Here is a 6,127-nt window from a genome sequence, read left to right as displayed (position 1 = left end):
TGCAGCCATATGTCACCCAACTACCATCTTATCTAAGGGACACAACCCACATATTGCAGACCCTCAGGGACATCCAGTGGCAGCCACAGTTTCATTTAGTCACAGCGGATGTGTCTTCTCTATACACAGTTATTGACCACGTTCAGGGTTGTGAGGCTATTGGCCATGTACTGGAAGGTGATCCCTCATTATCAGACACGCTTAAATCTTTTCTTATCACTGGTATTAAGTTTATATTATCACATAATTATTTTAATTTCAATGGTGTTTATTATCTTCAGACATGTGGCACCGCCATGGGTACAAAGTTCGCTCCTAGTTACGCCAATCTATTTATGGGTAGCTGGGAGGATAAATACATCTGGTCCGGCTGCCCCTATGGAGCGAACTTGGTCCTATGGCGGCGCTACATCGACGATATTTTCTTTATTTGGTCGGGCACTTCACAAGATTTAGTATCATTTCAAGAATATATGAATACTAATCCTTTTAATCTTAATTTCACTTTCACTTCTAGTTACACATCTATTGAATTTTTGGATTTATGTATATATATAGAAAACAATAATTTACTCACGAAAACCTTCTTTAAAACTGTCCAAGCCAACAACTATTTACACGCCAATAGTCATCACAACCCTGCGTGGATCAATAACATACCTAAGGGCCAGTTCATCAGGCTAAAAAGGAATAGCTCAAGTAATAGCGTTTTTCAATCTCAAGCATATGATCTAAAAAACAAATTCATTGAAAGAAAATATCCAGTACATACGTTGAACCAGACCATATCGGAGGTTGAACTACTAGATAGAGAAAGCCTTCTTCAGTACAGAAAGAAACCTGAGACAATGGCCAAAATTCCATTTATCACTCAATATAATTCTATGGCCCCCAATATAAAGAAAATCTTATACAAGCATTGGCCTATCCTATTGAAAGATATGGATTTAGTTAATATACTTCCTAAGAAACCAGATATTGTGTTTAAAAGGGCACCAAATATTGGACAACAACTGGCACCCAGTTGTCCTCTAATACGGAGGAAACCACAAAATAGCTTTGGTCTTAAGGGCTACTTTACTTGTAACGCTTGCACAGCCTGTAAGCATAGTCTCAGAAGTACTTCTTTTTCGTCTACAGTTACTAAAAAAATGTATAACATCAAACAACACATCACATGCAATAGTACAAATGTCATTTATCTCCTGGAGTGTCCCTGCGGTTTGCAATATGTGGGAATGACAACAAGATCAATAAAACGCCGTTTATATGAACATGTCTACAATATCACCAAGGGTTTAGTCACACACAGCGTGTCGAATCACTTTCTCCAGGTACATGGGAAGGACCCTGCAGGATTGAAATGCATGGCCATAGAAGCTCTTATACCAAACTGGCGGGGAGGAAATATAAATAGCCTCCTGGGCAAAAAAAGAGTCCTTCTGGATATACGAACTCCAGACGCTTACACCATCAGGCCTTAACATCGAGTTTGACCTCAAGGCATTTTTAATCAATAAGTGATGTGCTTTGATCTGATACTTTGGTCTCTGTGCCTCAGGTGATCCTTTACATGTTTTTTCCATTCAAAAATTAATTATTTTGATATTCACGTTAAAACACAGGGATTAATATTACGTTGATTATTATACTGTCGGTAATTTATATATACTTTAGCTCGGGGCTATGTGCTGGGCACTGTGTTTTTGGAGCTATTGTTTTGGTGGTATATATCTTGGAATTTTTCTAAGATGCATACTGTTAGGTTTGAAATCCGTTCCCTCTGCATTCCAAACGTCACATATCTGTTTGGTGGTCCCATTAGTATATTTGTATTTTTGTACACCTCACTGGAGTACACCTCACTGGAGTTATTAAATTAGATCATTGTGTTTATCACATTAGGAAAATCCTTATAGGTTATATTATTCATGTATGCATACCTTTTGAACAGACTAGTGTCATTATTTTAATATATATGTATAACTCCTATGTATCCAGCTTGGCTAAATAACAGGAATACCATTATGTATTTGACAGGCATATGGTATAAATGTATGTTTTGTGTTAGTATGTGTATGTTTTTTTGTAGCTGAGACACTCAGACACCATGTTCCCAATGCGCATGTCCAAGATTTTTTATTAGGGACACTGTACCTTTAAACTGGGACTATATTTAGGTGGACTAGTTGTGATTGATGCACTACTTTTTTGCCCCTGAGGAAGGAAGCGCAGTCTTCCGAAACGCGTAGGGCGGATCACTTGTGCACCACCGACGTTTCAGAGTACCCTCTACATCGTTAACAGCTCCTTGGACTTCCAGCTACACGGACAATTCACAGGCTTCCAGCTGCATGCAGACCCTTGCCTGTATTCATCTGCCACAGAGCGCTGCTGTCATTTGCCTGCGTCCCACGTTGTCATTGTGCACGTGGTGACGCCTGTTCCGGCTACACGCGGTCCGGCGTGCCTGCCCAGCTGAGACCTGAGCAGAGAAGGGGAAGGAGAAACCCTGTTGGAAGCTCCTGTGTCCCGTGGGATCGCTGCTGAGTTTGGGAGCTGACATCTACCATCACGAGAGGGGATACTCTCTGAATTATCCACTGCTTATTTACCACCAGAGTCTGGTAAGCGGCCAGCTTAGCCAGTGTTGGTGTGCACATATATACCTTTTTAGTGTTTATTATTCATTATATATTGAATTGTCTTATTAAATGTTTTTATTGCTCATCAATCATCTGTTTGTCTCAGCCTTCGTTGTCTATATGTGTTAGTATGTTTGTTCTTTAGGAGGTTTTATTGTATTACACTATGTTTGTTTTTTTATCTTTTACATGATTTGACCGTCTTCGTGAGGAGAGCCCCAGAGGACATCCACTTCTATCTGGTTGTATATATTTTGATTCAGGCTTAGCACCATAGATGTAACATTTTCTTCATCTGTTTATCTGACATAGGGTGTCAGGGTTATATCATAGGCTGCTGGTCTTTTTTTATCATTAGCGCTGCCTTGTTTTTTTGTTGTTAAAATGAATGAAGCAAGCAAAAGCTATACTATAAACAGTGTCTATTATAATGTTATCTGTGCTAGTTCTTCCCCCGGTGTGGATGTGTTTTATGGCTGGAGGTGTCAAAAGGTTCCTGAAAGAAAGTGATGAAAGAGTGTGTATGTGTATCAGTGTGAATTAACATGAATGGAGAGCCCACAGTATATACAGTGCTTTACAAAAGGTGTGTGTGGAGTGGGAGCGGATATAAATGGTGTGGGTATATGGTATAAATATATATATATATATATATATATATATATATATATATATATATATATATATATATATATATATATATGCAATATGATACCGTATGTATGCAATATGATAACATTTCGGTCCTTCGTGCGGGACCTTTCTCAAGGTGATGTGAGAAAGGTCCCGCACGAAGGACCGAAACGTTGGATATGATGTCTTGATAATACAATTGTTTTGACTACCTTTTGGAGTGCTGCCTCTTGATATTCGTCTCAAATACGGTATCGTATTGCATATTTATTCTATATAGGATGTGCACCCATCATCTTGATTTTTCCGACGGAGTGCCACTGTTCTTGTTTAATATATATATAGATATATATATATATATATATATAGATAGAGAGAGAGAGAGAGAGAGAGAGAGAGAGAGAGAGAGAGAAAGAGGAGAGAGCACACGCGCAAAAAGCGTAAAATAGTACATTTATTGGATGAATAGGGAGGGAAATGTGTGTGTGGGGGAAGAATATCACTCACAAGGGAAATAAAATATAAGGCAATTGTGAACATATATCGTCCCCGCCAATTCGGAATGTCCTCGTGCAGTCCACGACCCAGTAGTCACTGGAAAATGCTAGGAGACGATATATGTTCACAATTGAATTATATTTTATTTCCCTTGTGAGTGATATTCTTTCCCGCCCCCCTCTTCCCTCCCTATTCATCCAATAAATGTACTATTTTACGCTATGGGGCGTGGCTCTCTCCTCTCTTTTTTTCCTTAGGTTTCTAAATTGGAACTGGTTAATCCATTGAGAGCAGCCGGAGACCCCCTTTACCGGATCCTAACCATCTATACACATTGGACTACCTTGAAAGAGACTAATTCTCTTCATATATCCTTTGTGGTTTGTATTTGTATCACTATTTGTTTATTTTTTTGCATTCAAAGTTTTTTTCATTCATATAGCACTAATTAATTATATTCTATTTTTCACATATATTTATTAGTGTGGCGCTACTATCTATGTTTTTTTGTCTTGAGAAAGGTCCTATTCCAGGACCGAAACGTCGGATTGGGTGACTTATCTATTCATATCCCCAATACAGTTTTTCATTATTACTGAACCAAGTGCAGTCTTTCTTTACCGGACGAGAGAATGGTAACTTTGTTTTTCTATTATTTGAGACTAGCACCTGTCTATATGAACCAGTACATTGAGTGCAAGCTGTGATGTTTGTTTATATATATATATATATATATATATATATATATATACTGAGTTAAGTTATGGTGAGTAAAAAAAGTGACAAAAACCCTCCACAGGAAAGCAAATATGCAAATATAGCTGTATGCTCATCTGCATGTCTTAGGCAGGTCTGCAACCCCGCCTTTCCCCATTATCACCCAGCATACAGCACTTCCACTGCAGCAAGGGATTCTGGGAAATGACATGCAAATGAGCACACAGTGTCACTTTTTGCCTCAATAACCATTTTTAACATGGTTCCCTATAGGCTTAAGCTTGCTGCATGGTCACAGCTTTGAGCACAGCCAGGGTTAAGGTGCATACCCAGAAAACCACCCACAGACAGCTGTTTCGACCTTGATGGGTCTCATCAGTGTATATATATGTATATATGTATATAAGTATATAAGTATATAGGCAATGTCATGTACCTCATCATGTGCATGAAATGCCCAGGGGGCTGCTACTACATAGGTGAGACGGTGCAAGGGCTAAACAAGAGAATGAAACTGCATCGCCACAGCATCACACGCGGAACAAGAGACAGTCCTGTCGGCGAACATTTCTCTGACTCTGGCCATAAGATGAACGTTGTGAGGGTTGCCATACTCAAAGGGTAATCTTAAAACACCGAAAGAGAGACGGTTGCATGAATACAAAATTATGCAACTGTTCGGGACACTTAACGGTGGCCTAAACAGAGATCGAAATTTTATGGGTCATTACTGACACAACTGAACTCTCTTCACATGAGCGCTAAAGGCCATGTCTGTACATACTGTGCTATACACTACCGACACACTTTATTGAAGTGTGGTCGGTACCGCAAGCCGGGAAATCTCCCGGCTTGCTAGTGGCCGCCCCTCGGCGTGCCGCGCGTCATAGACGCGCGGTCACGCGTCATCGGGAGCGTGCGCCCCCTGCACGCGTGTCCAGGGGCTCCCCGAGGGAGCCCTGGTGTCCCGCGATCGCGGGACAGCGGCAGGGGGTTCCGGGGGACCCGGCGGACCCGGCAGCGGTAGGGAGAGCGCCCCGATCGGAGGGCGCTCTTCCGCTGCTTCGGAGTGCGCCCGTCACACTCGGAGCGCGCACCAGGCTACTGCTGCGGCACAGAACGGGGCAAATGCTCGAATAAACTGTGCCGCAGCAGTATGTATGCACACACAGCTGTCTCTTACACATACTCCTTGTTTTTCCATCCCTATACACCAATAGGGACCACTTAGTATCTAAACATACTTTTAGTTATGCTACAATCTCTCACATTTCCATTCCCACCCACAACATTAATATTAACTCCCTCTCCACACACACCTTTTGTAAAGCACTGTATACACTGTAGGCTTTCCATTCATTTATATTAACAAAGATACACACACACTCTTACATCACTTACTGTCAGGATCCATTTAACACCTCCAGCCATAAATCACATCCATAGGGGGGGGGGGGGGGAAAGACAAGCACAGATTACATTCCAAGAGACACTGTTTTTGCAAGAGACACTGTTTTTTAAGTATACCCTTTGCTTTGCTTGCTTGCACACAGGGAGAGAGACACACAGAGAGAGAGAGACACACAGAGAGAGAGAGAGACACACAGAGAGACACAGAGAGAGAGAGACACACA

Source organism: Ascaphus truei, chromosome 3 (assembly GCF_040206685.1).
Source record: "Ascaphus truei isolate aAscTru1 chromosome 3, aAscTru1.hap1, whole genome shotgun sequence".
Classification (NCBI taxonomy): Eukaryota; Metazoa; Chordata; class Amphibia; order Anura; family Ascaphidae; genus Ascaphus; species Ascaphus truei.
The sequence above is the reverse complement of the archived record's forward strand: the minus strand, read 5'-3'. Positions refer to the sequence as shown.